A 27,889-nucleotide genomic window follows, 5' to 3' on the forward strand; every position below is an offset into this window, starting at 1 on the left:
TTTAGAAACCCCTTAAAAGAAATACCCCAGAAAGACTTCACATATCACATTGTCTAGCAAAAGACTTATCTGGGATGATCCTATTAATTGCAGATCTCATTAATCACCATCAGGCCCGTAGTTGGGCCAGCTCACTTCCCATTTTTTCGGGTATTTCCCCTTTGACCCTGTGCCTTCCCCTTACCCAGCATTTGAATGTCGTTTTTGGGGCGTATACGTCACTTATGTACCCATTACTCAAGTCGTCCGTCGCGAACGGAGCGTCGACAAATCCATCAGCGGATGGACATGGAACCAAGCGAAACTGAACCGAAACCAAAATTGGGCAGATGCGAAGGCGGCCCCGGGGCAGGTTAAATAATAAACGAATTACGGAATGTAAAATAATTCATTTAAATTTTGTAGTTTGTTTTTTTTTCTTTCCTTCGTCGGACTTTGCTGGTGCTGTAAATGCAGCAGTTTTCCACTGAATTTAATTAGCGGCCTCGACAAATTAACGGAGGTGGATGCGGTTGCTTGGACGCTTCGCTGGGTTTTCTTTCTAAAATATAAAACTCTTCTTGTCTTCAAATGAAAATACACTGAGAGAATGGTGTATTTATTATTAGGATTTATTAAGTTATTAAACCTTGAAGGGGGAATTTATTTTTTTAATAATTATTATACCCAAAACAATTTAGTTTCTGGTTTATAATCAAAAGAAATACTATTTATTACTTGTATAGAATAGAAAGTGGTTTATGGTATAGATCTAAAATATTTTTAGCAGGCTTATAAAAAATTTAAGATTAAAATTAACTTATATACCTTTGAAATTTTACAACTCAAACACCTTTAAAATATATCTTAAAGATATAAAGCCAAAAAAAAAAATACTTCGGCAAGCCCTTTGAAATGATAATCTTTATATTAAGTCCTTAAAGACTGTTTTAAAGAAACATAGGTCAGAAAAGGATATTTGTACAAGTTGATAATTGTTATTAATATATATTTAAAAAATTGTTTAAGACACCTTTTCTAGTAGTGTCTCCTCCATATAGATGAAAGTCGTTTCCCTGGCCTCTTCGGTCACTGATCGTTGAGCAAAGCAACCCTACTTTGGCACTCATTCCTCCCTTTCAGGTTATCGCCTTTCTAGCATCAGTTGGAAGTGACCCAAGTGAATTATTTAAATTAATAAAATATGCTAAAATGTGTTACAAGTGTGCGAGAAATGTGTATATATGCATATATGCGTGGATCTAATGTAATAGATCATATAATTAAAAGAATTATGGTGGAAACCCTCAAGCAACAAACAATTGCGTTCAAACAATGGCAAATAATTTTCAAAAAATGTGTTGTCCCGTTTCCCCTATCATCCGGTCAGCAAACTTTTGGTAAGAGGTAGCAGTAAGATGATTTAGAGACTCTAGTTTTTCTTTTAGTTTTCATTTTTTCCTTCTTTCCATTTCCATTTGGGAAAGTGCGTTCCAGTTTGGACTCCACAATTTGCATAATTTCGAAATGATTTTGCTTAACAAACATTTTCGAAAGTAAATATTTAATAAATATATATAAAAGGTATTAATGTTATTCTAGAGGAAGGCGTTGCTTGGCTTAATCGGTGTGAAAATATCTTTGAATGATTTATAAATCTGTCTCAGAATTCCCAGGCCTAAAGTAAATATTTTTGTAGCTTTGTAGCATTTATATTTGTGCATAAATTATATATCTTCTGTATGGAAATTATCCAGCAAATCAACTTGTGTTATTTCTCATCCTAGTGAGTCCTGTGATGTGAATCCTGGCAGATACTCCTCCTGCCTTAATTATTGCCTCTGAGTTAAGTGCTTTCCCCTGCTTCAGTAAGTGATTTCCTGACTATCCTGCCACCAGCCTCTCTCCCTCATTCTCTGTGTGTGCGAAATCCCTGACAGTGCCAGTGAAATATAATGTTTCACTTGGCATATTTGCAGTGCATATTTGACGGGGATATATGTATGTTCAGAGACAAGTCAGGGGGAAGGATGTGGCGGCAGGACCAAGCTCTTATGCGCTGCGCTGCACTTGAGTGTGTGTGCAAACAAAGCAAACTGGGAAAGTGCCACTAATTACAATTCCCACACGCAGGACCCCGGCTGGATTCCAACCGCATTTGCATCCTTGTGCATCTGCAAGTGTTTGCCAGCGAAGGGATGAGATGACGAGGCTGGTCAACAAAATGCCATATCCTTTTGCGCGTCCTTGCCTAAGGACTGCCAGCCTGCTGCAGATCCTGCCTCCGATATCATATCATATTTCTATGGCCCAATTCCCAAAGTTGACCTTTACAAGCTGCTCCTGCTGTCGGCACAACGGAAATCGATTGGAACCAAAAAAAAAAAAACAAAACTATGGCACGGAATGTCCCTCGACCGTGACCATAGTTTGGTGACTCGCTCGATGATTTCATTTGTGGTCTATCTACCTGTAGTCCTGTGTCTCCCCTCCCCCACCAAAAACTGTATTGAAATTCGAACAAAAATGTATTTACCTTTAGCACTGAGGGAAAATGAGAAGATCTAAGTAATCAAAGAAAATTCCTTGGCAAATCCTTAAAATTTCTTCTTTATATATATTATTATTTTTCCCTGTGTATAAAACCCAACACGAAAAAGGAAGGAAAATCCAGCAACAGACAGACAAACACACAACTGTCCCATTCACACGCACCCGTTGGAAAAGCAGGGGAAATTTCCACCTGCCCAGGTGGTCAAACGTCATCACCGCATTGGGTCACCTGAAAGTCGCGCGGACAGGTGAAAATCGTCACCGAATTCTTCCCTTCTGTCGTCGTTCCTCTAGAGCGAGGAACAGAGTCCAATTTGGTGGCTATTTAGCCGGGCGGACCAATTAGCCGCCTGCACTTGCATCTCTTCAAAGTCCCCTTCATTTCTGGCCAATTAATTTTCCACTGAAAAGTGTTAATACCAAGGGAGGTTGGTTAGGGGATTCACCCGAAAATTGCTGACCAAAGTTTGTCAAAATCTGACTATGAAGACATTTATTATGTTGTTAAGTAAGTCAAGGAAACGTTTTACAGATTGAAAGGTTAAAGTGTTTTAGAAATTATTTACTATATTTAAGAGGTTTAATTATGACAAAATATCATTTATCATTACTTCCGGTAGCCTGATTTTAAGTCAATTGTTTAAGGCAATGCAAAGAAGTCTAATTAACAAACAAAATCTTAGTTTTCTGCTTAAATAACAATAATAGTAAATATATAATAATAAAATGAATTACAGTTCATTAAAGGTTCATTATATTTAATATAAAAGCTAATAGTTTTTATTTATTCCTAAGCTTGGTTTCAATCTAGGATTTAACTACCCATGAATATCTGTGATTGAAAAAGCCAGTCCATTCTGAACTTGGCAAAGCATGAAGGACGAAGAAGGAGTTTGCCGGCAAAGCGGAAGTCCTTCAAGTTGGCGGTTCGGCAATCGATATATGTCTTGGAAAATGTTGAAAGGCGCCTCGGAAGATTGATGGAGCTTTAGAAGCAAGCAATTCGCATGAAATTCACGTGGGCAGGCTACACTTAATGTGATGTATATATAAATACACATTGTATATCTGAGAGCAATTTGCCATGCAACCAAACAATTAAGCTGCGAAATTGGTGCGCTTGCAAGTCCAGATCTGGTCCTGGTCTTCAGGCCAACCTCAATTAATCTCTTTTGCCAAAAGCCGACCGGACTTGACCCGTAGCTGGACGTCACACTTCAATCAGACAATACAAAAATATTGAAATGAGCTTGGAACACAGACAGAGAGCTTGTGCGGCAAAGTAAAAACGAATGAATTTCGCAGAATCATTTTAAATGAAGTTCATTTTTCGCTGAGCGCGAGTTCTCAGGTAATCCGGGCAAATGAATAATTGATCGTGCTCTATAATTAACGGATCCACTCAATTGCCAGCATTTTAATGCAGCCTGACGGTGAACAAAAGCCAGCTTTATCCGTAGAGTTTATATATGTATATATATTATATATTCAATCCTCATGGTCACCCAAAAAAAATCTCATGTGCAATTTTCACTATTTTTTTAGAGACTCACAATGATTTTTGCGGAAGCCAAAAAGGCAGAAACTCAGTTCAACGAATTTATAGCGATTTTTATGACTATTTTTATACACTACCAAAGGGTTTTTAAAGTATTTTGTATTATATACGATACCATATTTGAATTTCATTTGTAAGATAAATAGGTAATTTCTAATATTGTAATTTAAAATAAATGTTTTATTATTTTAAAAGTAAGTTCTAGCTAAGGAAATCGAAAGGAATAAAGGGTTATTAGCAAATATATTCTGAATCCCTTAATACATAAAGAATCTATTAAATTTGTAATTATATATTTCGAATATTTCCTCAAGACATTGGCTTACAAATTCTTAAATATTTACCCCCATAACCTAGCTTAAATAGAGTATCAAAAATCCCTTAATATATTCAAAATTTTCCGTTCAACATTCACCCATTCAGGTAACAATTGCAATTCCCATTCCTAGAAAAGCCACGAAATAGAGGCAGCTCTAAGAAAATTCATCTAATGAAACCCCACATCAAAATTCAAACATATTTCCACCAGAATGTGTATAATTGATAATTTATTCATGCATAAGTTTGGAATGTAATTTCTGGAGCTATTATTAATTTGATTACTCAACGTCACAGTGCCAGCCCGAAGGCTATGCGCAGATACAAACATACAAATGCAGATACAGATACAGATTTTTACCCCGTGGGTAGTGTGTGTATCTTAGACACCAGTACGTGTGTACCTGTACCTGAGGCCATGTGACATTGCTCCAAGAGGTCCGACATAGGGGCAAGGGATAGGGTTTCCTAGGGTCTTCGGTTCACCTTTCTAGCTGAATTAAGTTTCTCCTTATCACTTTATAGGAATCAGCTATCATCCAGGGTTCGATTGGTCACCCTGCGACATGATTTATGGGACCCTTTATGAGACCATCTAATTGAACAGAATTTAGTCAACCTTTTAAGTTCATTATTCAATAACTTCGGCGTATCTGGCTTGGCATTTTGGGGTTCGAAAAAACTGGTTTAAACGAAGACACGATCGCGATCGCACCTCGAGCTGTGTTAAGTAATGCCTTCGCGATGATTGTTCCATCTGCGTACTGGTTTTTTGCGTATTTACGGAAGTGTTTCGGATCCATGAATGTGTGACTGTTGACTGCGAACTGGGCCCACCTGGCCCCGCCCCAAGCCAATTGCCGAACGATCGATCGATCGATCGATGGATCGGTCATTTGGAGTGGGAACCAGTTTTCAGAGCGGCCACTTAGCCATCGTCACCTCGTCAACGTCATTAGTCGCCAGTCAGAGAGGCTTCAAGGAGGAAACTTCATTTAACTCAACTTCATTTATTTTAGCAAGAAGGGATTTACTAGATTCTTAAAGAATTTTATTTAATTTCTTAGTCATGGTATATATTATTACTATTTTGCTAAGTGACCTTCTCTTGCATTATCTGATTTTAATTTATTAGAATTAAAATGATAACAAACAGAAACTGGATTCTGCAGAAAAGATTAATAAATTAGTTATGCATTTAATGGTTGATTATTTAAAAGAGTTTAAAAGTTGTTGATATAGAAGCTACTTAAAGATTTAATGATTAAGGAACTTCTTAATAATTTATATATATATTGCTAATATTATCTGTATTATTCGAAAGCAATATATTTATTAAATATTTTTTTAAAAATATCATTACAATCATATATTAAATGTGGTGTTTCGGAAAGAGAGTTCAGAAGATTGTATTATTCATACTCAAAAGTAGCTTCAGGGGACTTTCCTTGATAAATGAATAATAAACAAATATACTCAAGTATATTTATAAGTTTTTATTTAAAAAAAAGAATGGGTAATTCTTAAGGAAAAATGTATTTTAAAACTAAAATTCAGTTTCACAAAGTTGCTTTGTGTTTTTATATATTTGTTTTATATATATTTTATTATGTGATTGCTTTTAATACTTCACTTTTTCAGTTAAATTTAAATCCTAAAATATATACAATATTTGTAATATATCTTCAACATAAGCTCCTAATAAAAACATTTTATTTTATTTACATTCTATCATTCAAATTCATAGTTACTTAAACTATCCTTAGTTATTCTCAATTTTATCTTATTTATCTACAAAAAAGTACAACTTAAACTCGTTTTCAATCACTTTTCGAATGCTTGTAAAGCTAAATATTGAGAGATATTCATATTCGTATGAACAGATTTCCAAAGCACCAATCGTAGCCAAACTTTGGCACTTAAAGGCAATTACAGTGCGAACGATAAATGCTAATCAAATCGAACAAAGTCTCCAATGGCCAAAAGCCGGCCTTAATTTGAGTTCGAGTCCGAGACACTAACTATATATGGATCATGATCTCATTGGCCGTTACTTGCGCATAGCCAGTGCCCATACCCATTCCCATTCCCAATGCCAATGCCAAATGGCCAGCGAGTAGCCTCAGTTTCGATATTCAAAGTTAGTAGTGTTCGACTTCAGTTGCCAATTTAGTGACAAAACACAGATAAAAGCGATTCAATTTGAATATTTCCACACACACACACTCGAACACTCTCATCTCTTGGCCATTCTCTGTGCGCGTAAGCTGATCTAAGCCAAAATAGTAAAACCTATTAAAAATTATTATTGTCCCGTCTTCATTAAGCCAAAGCCACAAAGCCACACCGAGCCACATCGAGGCGAAAATACGATTTCGTATGCATAAATTTGCCAGTTGCCAGTGGCTTTGGATAAATATTGAACTCAATGGAAGATACAGTGCGTTTCATTATAAGCTAAATCAACTAAAGAATTTAATTAGATAATTAGGTTTATAATTAGATAATTCAGAATGTGAGGAGCAAAGAAAGTTCTCTCCTAACTAGCCTAACAATACTTTTGAAATGTTTTGTATTATTTTTGCATAAGAATAATATTTATTTTTCTCTAAAATATACTATACTTTACTCTAATAAAATATAATAGGGGAATTATAGTTTTATTCAGAAGCTTGTAACCCTGTGAAGGAGTCACGAAGATAGATTCCTTTCTTTTTCTTATAAATCTTATATTTATCTTCGAAATATACTGCTAATTTTTAACCTTATAGTTATGTACTCAACTGCCCCTGATCAAATATGTATGTGTACAAATTTATAGGCAAGTTTTTGTTTAAAATTCGTACTTTCATGAAATTTATTGCTGAAACCCTGGGGACAAAGCCGAAAAGCAACTACTAGACAATACAAACGGCTTCTTATTTACATAGAAATCTTTTTCTATTAAAAGAAAAAAAAAGAAACAACATACAAATAGATATAAAATTCGATTTGAATGGACTAATCAGAGTGGAGTTCTTACCTGCTTGTTGCTGATGGTTTCGTGGTTGGATTGTAACCTGGCCAAAAAGATTCTTTTCTCTGCTCTTCTTGGCAAACTGACGTAATATTTTGCACTCACATGAAGATAGAGTTTAAAGCGACACTTTCACGCCACACAAAAGCGACGATCACTACACAAATTTTACATTTAAATGGGAGATATTTCACTTAAAGACTTGCTGTTTTAAAGGAGAAAAGAGTGTAAGACAACAGAGTCCAGGCAAATTGGTGTTAGAGATGGATTTGGGAATAAGGATATAAGTTATCCTTAATTAAGTTATGGAACCATTAAGTTTCATTAGATTCAAAAACACAACGATAGGTCTGTCTTTAAAGTAATTGTTGTCAGGTTTTGTCAGCTTAAAAATGTATTTAGAAATAAGGATACTTTATTAAAGGAACAATTAAGTAACAGCTAATAACCCAATGATAAATACCCGTCTCAGAACTAAAGTTCTGATATCTATTAGAAAATATCCTTAATTTATTACTTAAATAACGGGAACTTCCTGAACTTAGAGACAATAAAATTACACTTCTTCTCCTCAGTAATGTCACTTTATACCTTCAGAATAAATAAACTAACCAAATTCCTTTACTTAATCAACTGAAAATAAACAGATTTACTCATTTTCTACTTAAAACTTATAGTACTTGCCCCAGTTTGTCACCTTTTCACTTTTAGTTTATATTTTGTTTGCAACTAATAAACAGTTTTTAAACAAACTTTCGCTATGAATTATTCCCAACTTGTCTATTGATTGGTTGATTTGAAATTCCTTTCATACTTTTCAAGTTTTTGCAGTCTGAGTAAAATTCATAATTTCATTTATGCTATGCTCATTTTTCCCTTTGACAGTTGGATCAAGAAAATGTCCAAGTTTCCCTCAAAAAGAAACTCAAGCATCTTTGACTCTTGGCATAATGCCGTGTATCCTAAGATGACTAAGATGACGGGCAACAAGCCTCTCCAGGAACCAAAAACCTGCTCCTCCTAAACAACTACAAAAAGCTGCTGCTGGGGGGAAGGAAAACTACCAACTATCCTGCTGCCAAGTTGTCACTCGTCGTCGGCTTTGCCGGGAAATGCAACTAAAAGCGACACTAACCCAATTTCTGTAGGGCCTAATAAAATTATAAACTTTTTCACGGCGTCTCGCGAGTTGCAACAACAAAAAACAAACAAAAACCTCGGAGAGGGGAGGAAGGCGTGGTAATTGCTTTGCACCAAAAAGGAGGAGCAGGTGGAGCCGGTGGAGCAGGAGGCGTGGCCCAGCTCTTGAGGATGGCTTCCCTGGGCGGATGGCTTTCCCCAAAAACATCAGCACACACGGTCACGAGAGATGGTAGCCAGAATTTTATAGATACGACGAGGGAGAAGCAAAATACTCCAACCAAAAGGAGGTTCTGAGTAAATAGGAGCACCTGGAGGCGTGGCAGGAGTAGGAGCAAACCTGAAACAATGGGCATAAATGCAGGGCCACCTCTCTTCAAAACGGGGTTAATAAAGTTGCGCATGGCAGGGCACAGCACTCTAAAAAAACCATAATTAATCAAGCAGATTTACAGCCCAAAGTACTTACATTTTAAATCAAGTTAAGTACTCCCTAAAAATCACTTATTTCTTCTTCCACTTGTTAACTATTTTCTTAACTTATAAACCCAAGATTCAAATCCTTTTCTGTCAGTGTAAAAGCAGTCACCACAGGAGCCACAGCTGCTGCTTGCATGCAATTTGTGCGGTAAACAAAGTGCCATAGTCGCAGCCAAAGGACCTTCCCTTGCTCCCCTACTTCCCTACTCTCTCATCCTGCCCAGCTTCGAGTTCCGTGTCCATGCTGGGTGCCCAGTCGAGTGCATGCTCGGTGCACTGCCCTGCAGGTGAGCTCCGGGTGAGGTGAGAGAGGCCACCATGGAGGAGGAAGGTGTCGCCGCTGTTTGCTATGCCCTGATTTAGACTCTTTGGTTGAAGAGTGTGTGTATGTCTGTGTTTATTTGTGCGTCTGCCATGGGTTTATCCCTGGCGCCTGTCCCAGAACTTTTCATTTCAAAACCGATTCCATATCGGTTCGTTTGCATTATTTTTATTTTTATTTTTCTTCTGGCAGCTGGGAAGCTGCGTAAACCATAGCAGCGAAGTCAAGGCTAAATGGTTGCCGAAAAGGAAAACTTGACCCATTTGGCAGGGTTTTTGTGCGGTTATGATTGTTATGAAGCTTTGGCTGTTACGTAATAATGTGGTTTTTAATGGGATTTAAATTAAGATAAAAAATATAAATTAAAAAGGTAGGAAAACTAAACTAAAAAATAACAACAGTAGGGGAAAAATCTGAAATCAAGGAAATTCCAATGGAATGTTTTAATAAAATCCAATTAAATGGAAAGGAGCGGCAATAAGACGCAGTTTTAGGATCGTATGTTATAAATATTTATATAGGTAAGATTTCTTAATGAAATACTATATTTCTGAACGCATTTTTAAATTTAAAACTAGATTCATAAAAATTTTCGCGAAATTTTAAATACTTTCAGAAAAGGTTCAATTGTGACAACATGGCGTATGAGTAATATTTCTTTTTCAGGTGAAATGCCTGGTTATTCTTAAATAACCTTTGTTCTCTGTATCTTTTATTGAAAAAAACATGATTATGGATTAAGTAAATAATGAAATAATTAAAACAAGAACAAAAATAAGAAGCTAACTTTGAAAGACCGAAGTCTGAATACCCTTACACGGAAAATATATCATGACTAGGCCAAAAAAGCATTAATTTTGATTTGGAAAGCTGTTCTATGTTAATTTTGATTAGGTTAACAAAACTACATACTTAATGTAAAATTTAAAATTTTTTGTCAATTTTAACTATGTAACCCCTTATCTTTTTTGTAAAAAAGGTAAGAAAAAAATTTCAAAATATATATGATTTATAGGATCGGAAATGATTTCTTCACTGTGGTTTAAGATTCTGAATTAAATTATAAAACTCTAAAAGTTTACGAATATACAATTAAATTTTCTATTTAAAACAAGAACTTTATATTTAAGCAACATTTATATACCTTTTTTAATGCCTTTTGCTTAACAGTTAACCATTGCTTCTGAATCCCAAATCGATCTTTTGATTTCCAAATTTATTGAGCTGTCTCACAAAAAAGCAGAACAACTTTATGGCTATTCCGGTACCTAAATGTGCATATTCTCTTTAAAAAAGAAACTCGTTTTTTGCAACCTAATTAGAATCTATCAACATTAACCGCTGACTTCACAGTCTTTCTGCCAGACAACTAGTGGCATTTAAATACAATTTGTTGTTAGGGCAGTGTAATCAATGTTTATGCATTTAAATTTTAATTGAAAAGATACACACACACTGCACACACACACAATCGGGGTGAAAGTAAATACAAACACTGTTAACGTTGGGTTTTTTATTTTTTGCTTTTTTTGCATTATTGCCCCAGCAACTTGACAGCATCATTGATTTTTCCTCTCTGGCCAGCTCTGCTTTTCTTTCATTTCCTCTTCGAGCTCTCTCTTTTTTATCTTTTCTCCACTTTTGTTATGTTTTCTGCTTTGGATTTCTTCAGGTTTTCTCTGTTTTAGTCATTTTCACTTTGGCTTACCAAATTACTTTTGGCCCGGAGACTCTCCTGGCAGCACGTGCATGCAAAAGGATATATGTAAGGGATATATATACATATATAGTATGTGTGTGTGTGTAGTCCTGTCTTTTGGAGCGACTCCTGCCAGCTGCTGTGGTGGCACAGTTACCAACTCTATGTGTGTGCTCCGACTTTTCCGAAAGTGGGAAAAGTGGGAAAAAGGGAAACAGGGAAGGAAGTGGCACACAAACGGAAAAGTGTGTGTCTCGCGTGCCAGAGGTTGTGTGTACAAAAGGGGGGAGAAAATGGCTTCAACCGGCTGCCATAACCCCCCTTGTAACGAGGGACAACAATTTAATTTTAATTGCCGCACTTTTCACAGAACCTCTTCTGCTCCTCCTGCTTAAAATCGATCATACGCACTGTGTGCCGGATGCCCAAAACGAAAACAAAACAAGAGAAGAAAAACCGATACCAAAGAAACGAGAGAAAAGAAAAAAACGGGCACAAGGCGGCCAAGCCAAGAGCAAATGGTAAGGGGAAAAATAAAAATCAATTTGTATTAAGAATGAAATTTCGATTTGTGTTCGACCACGGAATGGAAATCCAGCAGGATACGCGCTAGCGAGTGAGTGTGTGTGTGTGTGTAAGTTTTATGTACCGCCCTGCAGGGTCCTCGTGCCAGCTCTTGGTCCTTTTACATAATTAAACGGCGGCACGCGTTAACTGGGCTTTAAACCTGAGGGGGGAAAACCACAGTAAGGCAGCTGCTTTTAGGGGGCTACACTGGACATTTGCCTGGACTCTGGACTCTGACCAGCAAGGACAAGAAGGATGCCATCAGCCACTCGGCCATGATTTCCCCCGAGCTTTGTTTTTTTTCGCCTTTTACCACTTATCAACACATCAACATTGGGTTTTTCCCAGCTTTTTCTCACTTTGCTCTTCTCTTTTCCTTACTTTTCTCACTTGTATTGCACTCACGCTCAGCAGGATCACAGGATCTGGTTTAGCTTTTCACTATTGGCCTGGCCAGGAACTCACTCAGGAGCTATGCAATCCTGGCACACACACATACAGGACACACTCACAGGACACTGAGGACACACACTCGCGGCAAAGACGCTGATACAGAGAGACTCACACGCAAGGGCGAAAGGCTGGCAACTAATTTGGGTGACTGCCTGGCTGTCGGCGGCGAGTGGTTCAATCGCTCAGTTTACGAGAGTCGTTTGGTGCTGCTGCACTCGAGCTGCCGAGCTGCCGAGCTGCCAAGTTTCGAGGAGGCGTTATGGCAAACCCACGCTCACATGCCTTCCAGTTCCAGGGTTAGCCGGGTTTGCAACCCTCGGTCAAGCTCTACGGGGTTAAACGGGGCCACCCTTAGCTCAAGGCACTTGGAAAAAATGTATTGCTCAGTCAAAAGAAGTATATGAAAATGAGGAAATCTTTGAACTGCGGACTCAGTAAATAGTGTTCTCTTTTCTTTTTGTATAAAATATATTAATTCAAATCCATAAATATAATTAAAAAGGATTAAAATATTGAGTCCTCTTTACTTCTTTTAAATATATTAATTTAAGCCTCTAAATATACTTAAAAGGAATTAATTATTGAATTCTCTTTCCTTTTTGTAAAATATATATTGATTCGAGGCTTTAAATATATTTAAAAGGTATAAATTATTAAGCTCAATTTAATTCTTGTAAAAAATATATTGATTCATGACTATAAATATATTTAAAAGGTATAAGTTATCAGGTCCTCTTTCCTTATTCCAAAAAATATATTGCTTCGTGACTATAAATATATTTCAAAGGAATATATTATTGGGTTCTATTTCCTTCTTGTAAAAAACATATTGATTTAAGCCTTCAAATATATTTAAAGTATATAAATTCAGACAATTTAAGTGGTTTTGTTTCTGGTAAATTATAAAACTCATATCTAACTCTGTAATACAGTTCATTGTTTAAGCAAAAATAAAATATTTTTTATGCCATTATTTAAAGCCTTAATATATAAAATTATTTTTTATACCACCATTTAAAGGTTTAATATGTAAAAAGGTTGATTATTTAAACAATTTGAGTTGAGATTTTAGTGGTAAATAATTAAAAACCTTTTTAGTTGAAAAAAAAGTTCATTGTTTAAACTAGAAATAATTTTTGTACTAGTATTTAAAGCCTTAGTATATTAAAATATTTTTTATACCATGATTTAAAGGTTTGATATTTTAAAAAGCTGATTATTTATACAATTTGAGTTGAGATTTTTGTGGTAAGTAATTAAATAGATTTTTAATTCCAAAAAACAGTTCATTGCTTAAGTCCCAAATATTTAATATACGATTATTTAAAGCCTTAATATATTTAAAGTTTGTTTATTCATACAATTTGAGTTGTGGTTTTTGTGATAAAGTACATTTATAGTTCCAAAAAAACACTTCATAGTTTAAGCTTGAGAATATTCTTTGAATCCTTATTTAAAGCCTTAATAATCTACACAAAACATCCTTGTAAAGTTCAGTGTAATATCCGGCTGAAAGTACGGGGTCGCAAGCTCTCGAGCACGACCTATCCCAAAGCTTTTTGCCACAATTGGCATCCACACGCGGTGGCTTCCAATGCGCAGTGTTGATTCTGCGCAAAATTGGCGCCAGCACGTGCCACGCCGCAGTCCAGCTGTTGGTTACCCAAAATCCACCTCACCACGGCTCTCCTCCTGACCCTGCCCAATGCAAATCACTCCGGGTGCTGCTCCGGCTTCTGCTCCTCCTTCCCCCAATCCTTATGCCCACTCCGCACTCCCATTTCCCTATTCAAATCAAAGCCTCGCTGTGGGTTGACTTCTGACCATTGATGGGGCACGCAGGCGGGTCAAACGAAGTGGCATCCAAGGAGTCGGGGGAGGTCGAATGCACTCACGGCCTGGGACCCCCCCCTTTAAAATAGACCAAAGCAGCAGGAGCAGGAGCAGGAGCTGGAGCTGCGGAAAACTGGTGTAACTCCAACCTCAATCTAGACCATGTTGGCCCTTTTGCCGAAGCATTCTTTATTGGCTTTGGCTTTCCAATTGGGTTTTTGGGTCAGCCTTCAGCCCAGCAAATATACACACACACAAATACACACACACACACCTCTATATATATTGCATGAAAGTATGCAGTCAGCTCAAAGGATCTCGGACACACACCAATCATTCAGGCTGCCACGAGGACACCACGCATACTGCAACTGACACTTGTGGATCGATGCCAGAGTGTCCTGCCAACGCTTTAACTTTCACTATCCTTTTGAAATTACTTAACTTGGTTAAATGGAAATTACTTTAGGAAATTTGTGAAGCTAAAGGACAGCCTACAGTCAAGTAATTTAATATTATTAGGCCTTGAAGCAGGTTGCACATGTAGTTGGATTTTTGATAATAATGCAGAATTAAATTAATAATTGGGATGAGATTGATCTTTTAGCTAAAGAAATTCAATAATTTTGGAAAAAAATAATAGTTTTCTCAACTCAGAAGTCAAAGTTAAGTGTAAAATTTATTATTTTATAATATTAATATTATAATATTAATAATAAAGTGATCCATTGTTTAATCATTTTGCTTATTTCTGAAGTCAAGAGGAAGATAATTTAAACTATTAAAATAACATTTAATAAAATTATATTAATAATTTATTTTATTTTTTTTTACTAAGGTCAAGAGGAAAATAATTCTGCTCTTAAAGAGACAAAATATAAATACAATAGTTAAAGGTTTCGATTTAATGTTTTGAGATATAAAATTTATAAGAAACATGATAAAAGAAAAACAAAATAATGTAAAATAATTTATGGAAAACTCAGTAAACAAATTCATTTTATAAATACATTTACAATAAAGTCTTACTTTTTCTATATATATTTTATTATAATATATTATATTTTACTATCATTGCCTAATATTAATATAGTATCTATTTGTAAGTTTGTTGCAAAACGATTTAAGGAGAACATTCAGAAATGTATACCTATTTCTTACTCGTATTTTAAAAACAATATTTCTTTCAAATTTTCCTAGTTTTCCCAAACATTTTATGCATATAAATCATTACAAAAAAGTACTGTTCTGTTTCATTTTCAATGACCAAAACGAAATCCATCTAAATTCCAAAGATCCTGCGATTATCATCTAATATGTTTGCCTTCCAGCTTACTTGGCTTATTTATTGTTTGGCTGTGAATCATTTGGGTGAATGGAGTGTCCTTTTTGGGGAGAGAAAAGCAATGCAGTTCGAGGACTTGACGCATTCTGTGAGCTTTTTGTTCCGAATACGATGGGGCCCCCAGGCCCCGTAGTACTCAAACCCCCAATGGGCAGGCACATCCTCATCCTCATCGGGCATAATTCGTTGGATCCGATGGATCATCAACACAAAAGGAAAAGGCGATGTCATCGGCGACAAAATGCAGCAGAGCTTTTCCCACTAAACGGAATGGGGAGAGGTCCCCAGCTCTGGGCTGGGCCTCTAAACAATGCCGACCAATTTCCAAAACAATGTCAGCGTGCGCAATTTTAATGATTGCAGATATTTTAATGCGGCACCAAGTTATTGTTCTCATGCTGCTGATGTACAGTGAGAGAAATTTAGTCTTAATGGAGGGGGTTAAAAATTTAGAAATTAAATTACTCACTCCTTGGATATTTTAGCATATTTTGGTTCTAGTTATAAACTGTCAGAAATTATAAATGATTTAATTTGACGTTAGGGAATATAAGTTCTTAATCAACATCAGCAGAAGAGTAGATTTAGACATGTAAAACTTTTTCAAATGATTTCTTAATATTTAAGGTAGTATTTCTGATGACTATGTAAAATAACTACATTTATATAGTAACTCTAGTTTAACTTTGAAAAGATTATGACCATTTCTTGTAATCAGCATCAACAGCCGAGTGGATTTAGACATGTCAAACATTCCTCAAAAATTCCTTTATTGTAGGCAGTATTTATATAGAAAGAAAGAATGTCTATAAAAAATATCTCATCCTAGACCTCTAGTTTAACTTAGAAAAGCTTAACCTCTTTCCCTTTGCTTGATCATTTGATAACATAAGGTAGAAAAATGTCTCTAAAAATGTGATACCTATTTTTCTCAGTGCCTGCTGTCCTGATAGCTGCATCGTCAGCAATGGGTGGCCAAAACAGTATGAAAATTTCTATAAAATTAGTTCATCCAACACTATATATGACCTCGCCTGTCGCAGCATCCTCCTCAGCGAATGAATCGATGGATAGATGGATGGCATATATGGGATATATGGTTTGGTTCCAGTCAATGTGTGTAAGTGTTTTTGCACTGCGAAACTGTTTTTTGGGCAAAATGCAAAATGATTGATTGACTCCCAAGCATCATTATTATTAGCATTTTTGGGTTCGTATCTCCTTTGTGCCGTGCGTTTCTGGCTAATTAACAAAACTCTGGCTGACCAACTCCGATTTTGAAGCTGGCCTGGTTCATTCAACCCACCTTTGTGGTGCTGATGGGTGAAGTACAACCGTTGGAAGCGACTCCCAGCAGCAGCAGCAGCTCCAACTCACTAATTGAACCCAAAGAGGAATTACTAGATAATTTTAATGTGTTACGGTAGCCAGGCATTAGCATTAGCATTAGTGGCCAAGTCAATTTCCCACTTCGCATTTTGGGGTTGTATGTATCTTTAGAGATTTTGGTTTTAGCTGTGAAAATCATTGGTGAATATGATGCGGTTTAATCACCGATGCTTATGAGCAATTAAAATAACTCAGGAAGATGAGAAAATACAGGTTAACACTGTATTTTTGTAACAATTTATTATTACAAAACGAGTTTAGTAAAGATGAATAGGTTATTAAATATATTCCAAGAAATTTAATGCAAAGAGTTCTTTGTTTAGCTAAGCTTTAAATATTATAAATAAATAATAATTATAGTCTTTAAATCACACCTTTATCCCATTTTATAGGAGCTTAATAAAGACGCAAGAATTTTTCATAATGGTGTTAATTATGTGTTAATTAATGAATATGGTTATTTGGTACAACTACACGAACACTCAAAGCGATTTAAGCTAGAAAATAATTATATAACAGATTGTTATTTATAGAACCTTCGCAAGATATTACTTGATATAGCGTTGCATGTCTAAGCTTAATTTAATACAAGTACCAATAAACTAAACAATTTAATAGAGCAAAAGTGTAATTAAATTATATTTAAGGTATCCATCATATTCAAACTATTAAAATAAAAATAGATCATAATCTATGAGATCATTTTTATTATTTAAACTTTTAATTATATTATTCTTTACTTGTAGCGTTGGGGTATAAATAAAATAATATTGAAAATCACTTATAATGTTGAAAAACAGTTGTTAAATTATATATTTTTTATCCCTCTCTTACTTTATTAAAAAATTTGAGAACTTCTAATATATGGTTTCACAACTAACAACCGCTACAGGTCACAAAAACAACAACCATTTAAAACTCAACCATTTACATTTGAGCTTAATTTACATCTCGTTTTGGCCAGATTCAACCGGCAGCTGTAATATTAAAATTCGTTTTACGAACATCTACAAACTGCGTATAACAAAACGTATTCCAGTTATTGAATTTTGTGAGTTATACCCTATCGTAGCTCGGAGGCAACTGTACTTCCCGTGATTGCCTTGTGCAATGTGATCGCCGCCATTTTGGAAGAGCGTAATAGAGCCAACGGCACTTTATTCGTTGACTACTATGATGGCTGACACACTTACGATCTGTGCATATAAAGCACTCACACCATTACACATGGACACTTATACACACACAGAGTGGAATATAAGTCTTTGGATCATTCCAATTCCAGTCGCTTTCCCACTTATTTTACATAATAACAACCACAGACAGAAATACCCGTAAACTGGTATGTACATACCACCACACACTCACAAATACGGTTTATAAGTCTTTATTTGCGTGCTTTTGTTGGCTATAAAATTGTTTTTTTCTCTTTATCATAATTAAATTCATGGTTCGTGTATCATCTTCAAAAAACCAAAAACCGAAAAGAAACACTCTCGGGATCCCTCTTGCTCTCTCCCTCTTTCTATCTTTCTCCCTCTCTTTCTCTATCTTTGGGGCACTTAATTCGTGAGCCGCAAGGTGAGTTGATCGTATGTACATACATATGTTTATATATATGTACATACATATATGTATGTACAGTCATATTTACCTCCATCATTTCTATTGTCCACACACGTTCGCTAGAAAAGGTTAGCATGAGGGAGAAGAAAGAGAGGCCAGATCGCGTGTGTGTGTGCGTTGGCGTTTGCTGGAAGATGAACTGGATGCTACAGTACAATTACCATTACAAATGTGGTACATGGAATCTACTATACTGTAGTTTAATACAATATTTTAAATGTAAGATAAGCACAAAAAAAATTATTATTAAATTTTTAAAAGAAAAATATTCGAAATCTAGTCTAGCTACACCGATATAAATTATTTTAAAACATATACTAATGTTTTCTTTTAAATTCCTCAGGGAAAAATTAATAAAGATTTGATATTTCTATTAGTAATAAATTTGAATCAGTAGATATGTGTAGTCTATAAGAAAAACATCTCAACAATATCTTTATAGAAAGAGATATTTCACTTTTGACATAAATAATATTCTTTATATTTTCTATGATCTAACTATAAGCATTTCCAACTTTTTAAATTACCTTCTTTAAAGAAAATACAATAGGCAAATGTTAAATTTTATATTTTTATAACAACAAATTTTAATTTTCCGAAATAACTTTCAAAATTCAACCATAACACAATTGGGGTTCCCTTTCTTTCGCTTTTTCTTGATACATTTAAATCTCAATATTTTTTCCAGGGTATTTTATCTCTCGTTAGCATTCCCCCTACTATTTCTACTTTTAGTTGTGTTTGAATTTAATTACGCTGCCGTTGGCTCTACGAAATTTCCATCTATCCAATCTAAGGCCGTGGGGTAATTTCAAGCAAAACGAAAGCGCCACCCATCCGAAGATCTCATTTATAATGCCTCTCTTTCAGATGTTTTTCAGGTTTTTTTTCCCCACAAAACTTTTCACGTACACATCGTGGCTTTTCTTTTGATAATTTCATAATCATGTTTCTATTTTTCACATTGATAACTCAGCCGAAGATCACCGGAACTGAGAGCTTTATGCCCAAAAATTCGAGTGTCAATAACTCATCGATGACATCGAATGCTGGTCGCCAACGCAAATGATTTCCCCTTACGGAAAAAAGTACAAGGAAAAACTAGGAAAACCCGCTTGAAATTGCTGCACGAGCTCTAAGATAAATGAAATGTCATTTGCCCCGTGTGTTCTATAAGATATATACTGAGATATATTTCCCTATTAGGCTTTAGAGTACGTAACCTGGATGACTCCATTAGGGGAAAATTGAGATTTTAAAACTTGATCGATGCTCGGATTTATTAAGACATCTAAACATAATTATAAATTGGGGATTAGTCTTTGATTTGAAACAAAACTATGTTTATGTTTAACCTGTGAAAGAGGTTTTATTGGATATTTAATTATAAGACTAAAACGTACTGAAGGAATAATTTTAAACCCTATAAATCATATATATTCTTGATCAGCATCAAGAGCCGAGTCGATTTAGCAATGTCCGGCAGAAAAAAAATTTTTTTTTAATTTTTTCAAAAAAAGTAAGGGATTACATCGTTAAAATTTTCCAAAAATTTGTCAAAATTTTAATATTTTTAAATTTAAAATCTGCGTATGCTGAATTATTAACCTTATAAAAACTAGCATAGAAGAGTTTTCCGAATTAAAATAAATGCTATTTTGGCTGAGTTATGAGGTATTTAATATTTGATTATATAAAAGATTAGTCATATAAAAATATCGATTTTAAACATGTTAATAATTTAAGCTTATTTATTATCGATTTCCAAATCGATACTACTTTTCACATTTCTTCGGCTTTTCAAATTTGCAATGTACCTTTATTTATTTAGAAATAAATGAATTAGTTTACATTTCGCTACAACTATGAAACAAATATTGAGAATATTTTTTCTTTGAGTATCTAAGAAATATGTATTTAAAATATTTAAATTTCATCCGCTTCACTGACATTTATCAAACAAAATCCAGACCACCTAAAACAAATATTAAGCAATGGAACATCACGAGGAGGAACCCATTCGAAATATTATTAAAATCACACATCTGTCATAAACAGAAACCATTAAAAACAACCTAAAAAATACTGATTCTCTTTCTATTAAAAATAAACTTGAACCACCCACGAATTTAATTGTTGTTGTTCTTATTATATTTAAATTTTTTGTTGTTATATTTCTTCATAGCAATTTCTTTCGACTATTGAAATGCGTACAAAAATCATTTAGACAGATCGTGGCATTAAAATATATGTGTACATATTTATACATATGTATATAATGAACAAAAATCAAGCGCAAACAACCGAATATTTTAATTAGAGTGTAGATAAAAAGCAGCAACAACAAAGGAAATATTCAACAAATGAGAAAAAAAAAAAGACGATGGGTAGGGGGCAAGGGGGGATGCGATGTGAGCAACAAATATTAACAATAATTATACCAAAAATATCAAGACGCGACACCTATTCCATATAAATTTTAGCTTTCCACAATTTTTGTTCCAACGTTTCACTCTCGATATAAATAACATTCCAAGAGGAGGGGGTGTAGGGCGGAGGAAATAGATTTGGGGAAGTGAATTTCTAACAGTACCTATCCATATATATATATATACAGATATATGTATATATATAAAATATATATCGTAGTGAGCGGGGGCTGTGGGTAAAAATAAATACAAATGTCGCCGGCATCAATAAGATATAAATTAAAATGTGTACTACAATCCCAATGTTAATTAGAGAAGCACGAAAGCACAAGGGGAAGACTGAGAAAATTGGAGCGAAGAATTGAAAGAATCTTCACTGAGAAGAATGTAGAGAAATTATCACAAAAAACTAGAGAAATATTATAAAGATTTCTTGATAACCCTGACTATTAATTAATGATTATAAATCCGTTGGTTTCTGATTTATTTGGCTATCATATACTTTATTTTCTTTCTGTTTCTATTAATATATTTATTCATTAAATATATTAGAATATTAGAATATTTATTTCCCCATCTCTTATTATATTTCAATATTTTATTTGTAATATAATAATTATTTCTCCCAGTTCTATAAACTTAATATACCTTCCAATGATCTCAGTACTATTCAACCTATAAGATACCTCCCATTCAGTTGAACTTCATGCCGCTCCAGTGGATGCATTTGACATGCTGTCTTGTATCTATTAGATACATTAGCCACCGCATGCCACATAGATAGATCCATGCTGCATCCACGGATCGTTGCATCTTCTTCTTTTTCGATGTTTTCCCATTTGAAGTGTTTTTACACGTAAATTTATTTTGTTTTTGTCGCGTTTAATAAAGTCACATTGGGGTGCCTATTGCCCACCTTATAGCTTTCCCCTAGAAAAGCACCAAACCAAAAAAGTGGGAGGAAAACTTTATTTATTCCAGACTCAGGCAGCTTAATGACTTCCTGCAGGAAAATCGGGGACAGGGCGAGATTATAGTGCGGTGGCAGTGTTATATATCATTTGGATATATGTACATACATATATCTATATAAATACGAAGAAGTATCTGGTTTTTAAATTATAAATGGGAAAGTAAACTACAATTTTAGGTGTTGTATATTATTTAAAATGTAAATTAAATTAAATTTAACATGGTACAATGGATTTTTGTTTATGTTTGCTTTTTTATTGATCTTTTTATTACGCATAAAAATATAACCAAGGAATGGAGATTATAATCCATAACCCATTTTAATATAATTATTTCAATATTTAAAAATATATTTCTGTCCTATTTAATTTTCCCCTATTCTATTCAAAGTAATCTATATATCCATTTATCTAAACAAAGTAACTTGGAACCTTTTTCAAATCCGGAATGATTTCTATATCTTTATTGAACTATTTGTTTTTAAATCCGCTTTTAAGTATCTGTGGGTGGAATTTACACAAATTAAGTACATATTGTTGCTGCGTCATTTGTATTACAATTTCAAATGAGAGCACTTGATTTATTTAAATCCGTGTTGATTACTCACTAGATATTTCCATGAAGCAGGCTTTAGTGTACTAACCAAGTCCAGTTAATAAATTATTACTGAATAAGTAAAAGTTAACATTGTAAATGTGAATAAAATAGAGAAAGCTACAGGAAATATTTTTATTTGTATATTTTTTAAGTATTCCTACAGTAATTTTTTTATTTGCTTTTTTCAGCAATAAATACGTATGTTGTTTAATATAATATACAAGTTGTTTTAATTAAAACCTAATTAATTTATTGTTATTATATTTTTATGTATTTTACACTTAACTTGAATGGAATATTTTTCTTCAATCTTGTTCGTAGTTCAATTCATAAATTAAGAAATACTTTTTAATGTTATATATTTGAATTATGTTAATAATTTCATATTATTTAATTAATTTAGTTATTAATATAACGTTTTATTAAATTAGTTTTTATTTTTATATGGGAATATATCACTTTTGATCACACTTTGTACTCAACATTAAATTATGACACGAGGAGAATATTTCCAAAATGATATAAATATAAATAGGTTTATTAAAGGTAACAATTGTACCGTTTTTGTTATATTTTTTTTATAAACTAAAACCACTCTTATTTTAATCAAAGAATATCTCATTTATTTGCATTTAAGACCAGATAAATCAATTCAAATTCTTCACTCTTTGCCGCTACCTTTTCTCCCCAATCTTTTTGGCAGCAATTCTGCAATTCAATTGGTCGGCTCTCTCTCTCTCTCTCTTGCTCTTTCTTCGTTCTTCGCGAGCATTCTTCTCCGTCTTCCTCTTGCCCTTTTTTTCGTCTAGTTGAAAAAGTAAACACAGTCTGATTGTGTGGCTTAGATAATAGTAGGCGTGTGTGCGTGTGTGTCTGTGTGCGGGAAAAAAACCCCTTTGCACGCAACATGTTCGGAGCGAACATCGAACGTGTGGCCATCGAACAATTTGGTGCGCAACGACGCTTTTGTACCACGAAAACAGGAATCCGTAATTCTTATTACTCGCAGTAAGATTCAGTTTCTGGCGAAAGACACAACAATTTCAGAAATCAGACGGGCAGCAAGTGTAGTTCAAGTGCGGCTAATTTGGCTTATTTCAGTGTTTTGTTAACACTTTGTTTTGCTTTTATGAGACTTAATTGTGTTTAAGCATAAGTGAAACAAATAAATATAAAGCAAGCAAGAACAGCACTAAAATACCGCAGCAATAAAAACAATAATAAAAACAAAAACAATAAGAAAAACGTGAATTATTAAATGACTAAATAATAATCAGAACTTCTGTATATAATAAATAACTAAAAAACCGAAACTATTTAATAGTTCAAATAAAAGCAATATTTATATACGAAAAAGAGAACTATAAAACGAATTAAAAATTTAATACTACCAAAAAAATTCATAAAACTACCAATTAACTTAAATGCAATATAAAAATTAAGTACACAAATACAAGAAATTACAAATAAACCTTATAATTTATTGTGTTTTTACAAGAAATACATAAACTTTATGTTTATTTAAAATTAAATGAAAACAATTAGTTTAAAATCAACACAAACTGTGAAAATACTATAAAAAATTGCTAAAAACATCCGTTATTAATTTCTAGACAAATTATTTAATTGAAAATTAAACAAAAACATTTTGAAACAACTTTTAGAAACCTTAGTAACAAATTCTGTTCGAAAGAATTAACGAAAACAACAACAACAACTGCATCCAATAACAGCAAAAGCGTCGGCAAATTGGCATAAATAAATAAATAAAATCCGCTGCGCCTTTTTGACTTTTTTGCTCTTTTTTTACAACCTGAATTTTTATGAATGAATGCAGCGAAAAAAAACCGCAACGTAAGAGCGGGATAGAGCGAGTCGCGTGCACAGGAGCAAAGTCGGGCGAAAGAGAGTGGCGGCGGCGGCGGGTTAACGGGAAAAGCGGACAGGTTGTCAAAGCGGGGGCGACAAGAAGTCACCGTTCGATCCGATTTCTCCGCCCACTGCCACCACACACACTGGCCCCCCAATCATATATTTTTTTTGTTTTTCTTTTTCGCTCATCACTTGTCACTTTGTTGTTATTGTTGCTCTTGCTGTTTTACCCCCCTCCGTCCTTACGTCTGTCAGCGGCTGTCGCACAAACACAAACACAGACACATAGAAGCAAATAAAGCGACATTCGCATGCAGCAATTGTTGTCGTTGCAAAATTAATAACGGAAGTTGTGCATTTTATTAATAAAAACGAAATTCGCTCAGAACCAGATTCACACAATCAGAATCAGAAAAACCAGAACACGAAACGAGCTGCGAAAAAAAACGAACCCCCAAGCGGAAAATAAAAGAAAACACAAAAAAAAGTGCATCGCGCTTCTCTATTGCTTCTTCGGTGTTTTTTTTCGTTTTGCTTTCACGCTTCTTGGAAAATCCAAGAAACCAAGAAATTGGCGTCGGTGTTCTTGTTGTTTTCTTTTCGCTTTCGCCCTTTTCTCATTATCAATCGTTGTTGTTCTTGATTGCAGTTCATGTTGTGCAGTGTTGAAAAACCAAACTAAATTCAAAATCGGCTAAACCAGTTAAGAAAAGTGCTGAAAAATTGAATACTCATCATTTATACATGCATCTAAGAAAATAAAGAAAACCCTCACAAAACAAATAGAAAAAAGGGAGCTAAATCCTTCGAATAATAACCCTTAGTGTTTCAAAAGTGTTCAAATTTGATTGATTGAAATAAAATTATAAAACTGTGACCGTGACTTTAACATCGTGACTACTGCATCACTGATTTAATAGTGATTTGCTAAATAAAAAAAAATAAGGAGACAACAATACGATAGGTAAGTTATTAATAAGGTTTTATTTTAAATAAGGGATTTACTATATTTACAATAGCCTCGGTTTTGAAAAAAAATTCGTTTAAAATTCTAAAAAAAAATTGAAATCTTTAATGGAGTATTTAGTTTATTTTTAAGAATTTTTAATGGGATCATCAGTTTAGTTAGAATATCCTTTTTTGAAAGAACTTAGGTCGAGGTATTTTTAAATCGCTTAAATATGTTTAGGGATTGGTTAATCTTGATTTATATTTAGAAAATATCAAGATAATACTAATGTGCTTAATAAAATATTATTAATAAAATAATTTAGGTTAAAAATTTTATAAAATTAAATTCAATTTTTAATTATATTTTATAAACAGATAAAAACTCTCTAGTTTCTCGTATAATATTAACCAGTTTTAGCTACATTAAACTGAATCTACTTCAAAATAGAATTTTTTGTTTAGGATTTAAGCTTTAGCTTTTAAATAACCAAGCGTTTCGGTGTCTGATCTTGTTTTACATAAATTAAATTTGTTTATCAAGTTTTTACGACTCCAAACTTTATTTGCGATCTCTCCCAATGATCGTAAACCGAACTTTAATGGCTTACAAATAAAAAACGGACTTACAAAAGGCGTTAACATTTGAAATTTCTATAAACTGACAAACAGAGATGTGTGTGAATTTTCGAAATTGGTTTTAGAAAATTTGTGTCCTCTTTGGATTTTGATAAATGAATCTCTTGGCATTTTTTTTTTTAGTGGAAATTTCATGGGCGGTAATTGCCAACTTATTTCAGTCAGTGGCAGATAATGGTAATAGCAGCTAATGAACCCTGAACTCTTGGCTGGGATTTTGGTATCTGGAATCCCAAATGCGATGCCGCGTAAGTGTGGATTCCTCGCCTCAACATTTTTTTTTCTAACATCGCTGAAAACAAACACAAATAGATGGATGTATGTGGGTTTGTGTGGAAACCTGTGAAAACAAAGGGGAAAACCGAGTGCAAAGGGGGGCCCTCAAACAATTAACGCGTCGCTGTAATTACAGCAAATGGTAAAAATAAGAAAAATAACAAAAAAGACATGTAGGGGAAAAAATACAAAATATTAATAATCAATAGCCGGCTAAAAGGCAGCTTGGAGTCGGTCGAGTTGGTCGCGATGGTTGAGGCAATTTTATTGAACGACCAAAAAAAAGTCTTCGACTTTACAAAACAGACTCTTGGAGCTAGGAAATTACGGCAAAAAAAAAAACTAAAACTTGCCGCCGTAAGAAGCGATCGGTTTTTGGTTAATTACCCCGTCTTGGGCCCAAAACCAAATCTCCGTTAACCCACAGGCAGTTAATTACATAAAAACAAGTGATTTGCGTGTGCGTTGCCCACCGGCATCGATTCCCCAGTTTTTCAGCTTTACCTTAATATTTTTGTTCATTTTTGTTTTATATTTTTTATTTTGTATTTTTTGTTGCCTTCTTTCGTGGGGTAATTTTCAACTCGCCAACTTTCGGCCCCGGCTAATTAGCGGAGAAAATCTGTGGCAGAAGCCGAAGTAAAGTTGAACTCTTTAGCGGTTGATTGAACGTGATTGAAGAACAGGTGACCTTTTCAAGTTTTTACCTCTGTATTTCTCATATAGATCATGCTTTCGATGCATGTTCTTGGCCATAGTTTAGAGATAATTTTATTCCTCTTGTTCTGAACTAGATTGCTAATTGTAATTGTAATAATTGTATAATATATTTTTATTCCAAAGGTATTATAATTTTAGTCAGAAGCTTGAAACGCCGTGGAGAAGTCATTTCGCATCCTATAAATCATTTAAATACTTGATCAACATCATCATCCGAATCGATTTAGCCATCTTTTTCATAAAAATTCGTTCTTGTTCTTTACTATAGTATTGTAATATGTATATTTTTTGTAATAAAAATATCTAGCATTAAATTATAATTTTCTAACTATCCCTACACCAATTTTTATACATTTTTCTACTATCATAATCTTATAGTTTCTGTAAAAAACTGTTTTAAATGTAACCCAGGAAAAGTACGTTTTAGCAGTATATGTTTAGTTCTTAAATTGTGTATCATTTCCATTATGTCTCGAATCATTGCTCCTGCTCAGTTTTCTCCCTTTTTCCGCTAAGCTTCCGAATGACCTTTGGATGGCGCAGTCTTCCTCTCCTCCTCCTGGCCTCCCCATTCTCCACAATTTATCATAAAAATAAAAGTTTTTTTCTGACTTTTTTACGAACCTTTTCATGGGAGGGGTTTTTTTTCTCTCTGCCCCCCTGCGGTCAAAATTTTTGGTAAGAGTTTGGGGAAAACTGGAAACTGGACAATCGGCGCCGTGACTGCGTTCTAGATAAATAAGCATTCTTAATTATCCCTTTGCCTCGTTCTCTCGGGGGTGAAAGAAAATGTTATAAACAATGGAAAACCGCGCACTTAATGCGTTTTCTGTTTTCCACAACAACGTCGGCCGGCAGGGGCCAAGTATTTTTCTTCATATTATTCATTATTTCATGGCGCAAAAAAGAAAATGTTTTTATTGCCTGCGAAAAAGGGTATAAAATGCCACAGCGCCATTAGCCCAAGGACCGACCGACCGACCACCAACAACAACAATTCCAATCAAAAGGCGGGCCAAAAAGAAAATTTCAAAGTGGCCAAAAGGCGAGAGATATGCAGTGAAGGGTGGAATATATATACATACATATATATGTTTTTGGAAACTCCGAAGGAATGCCGTCGGTTGGATGATGATTCTGATTTTGGCTGTGGATTTT

The 27,889-nt window shown here is 34.3% G+C and overlaps 2 protein-coding genes across 25 annotated transcripts in view; one reads left to right on the forward strand and one right to left on the reverse strand.

The window, feature by feature from the left end:
* Positions 1–12,327, reverse strand: part of LOC110183187 (Calcium channel protein beta subunit) — a 57,664-nt gene extending 45,337 nt beyond the window's left edge. For 12 of the 21 annotated variants that reach the window (XM_086831107.1, XM_086831102.1, XM_086831105.1 and 9 more), the window contains exons 1-2: positions 12,014–12,327; positions 7,431–7,629 (exon numbers count right to left, since the gene is read on the reverse strand). The gene's annotated coding sequence lies outside the window, so the exon portion shown is untranslated. The remainder of the gene's footprint in view (positions 1–7,430; positions 7,630–12,013) is intronic. The other 9 variants (XM_086831103.1, XM_086831097.1, XM_086831093.1 and 6 more) reach the window with 2 other exon arrangements.
* A 10,946-nt stretch (positions 12,328–23,273) lies between these two features.
* Positions 23,274–27,889, forward strand: part of ab (BTB/POZ-zinc finger protein abrupt) — a 57,009-nt gene continuing 52,393 nt past the window's right edge. For all 4 annotated transcript variants that reach the window (XM_086831112.1, XM_086831114.1, XM_086831111.1 and 1 more), the window contains exon 1: positions 23,274–25,112. The gene's annotated coding sequence lies outside the window, so the exon portion shown is untranslated. The remainder of the gene's footprint in view (positions 25,113–27,889) is intronic.

Source organism: Drosophila serrata, unplaced genomic scaffold (assembly GCF_035046125.1).
Source record: "Drosophila serrata isolate PLE 108 unplaced genomic scaffold, ASM3504612v1 contig_240, whole genome shotgun sequence".
Lineage (NCBI taxonomy): Eukaryota > Metazoa > Arthropoda > Insecta > Diptera > Drosophilidae > Drosophila > Drosophila serrata.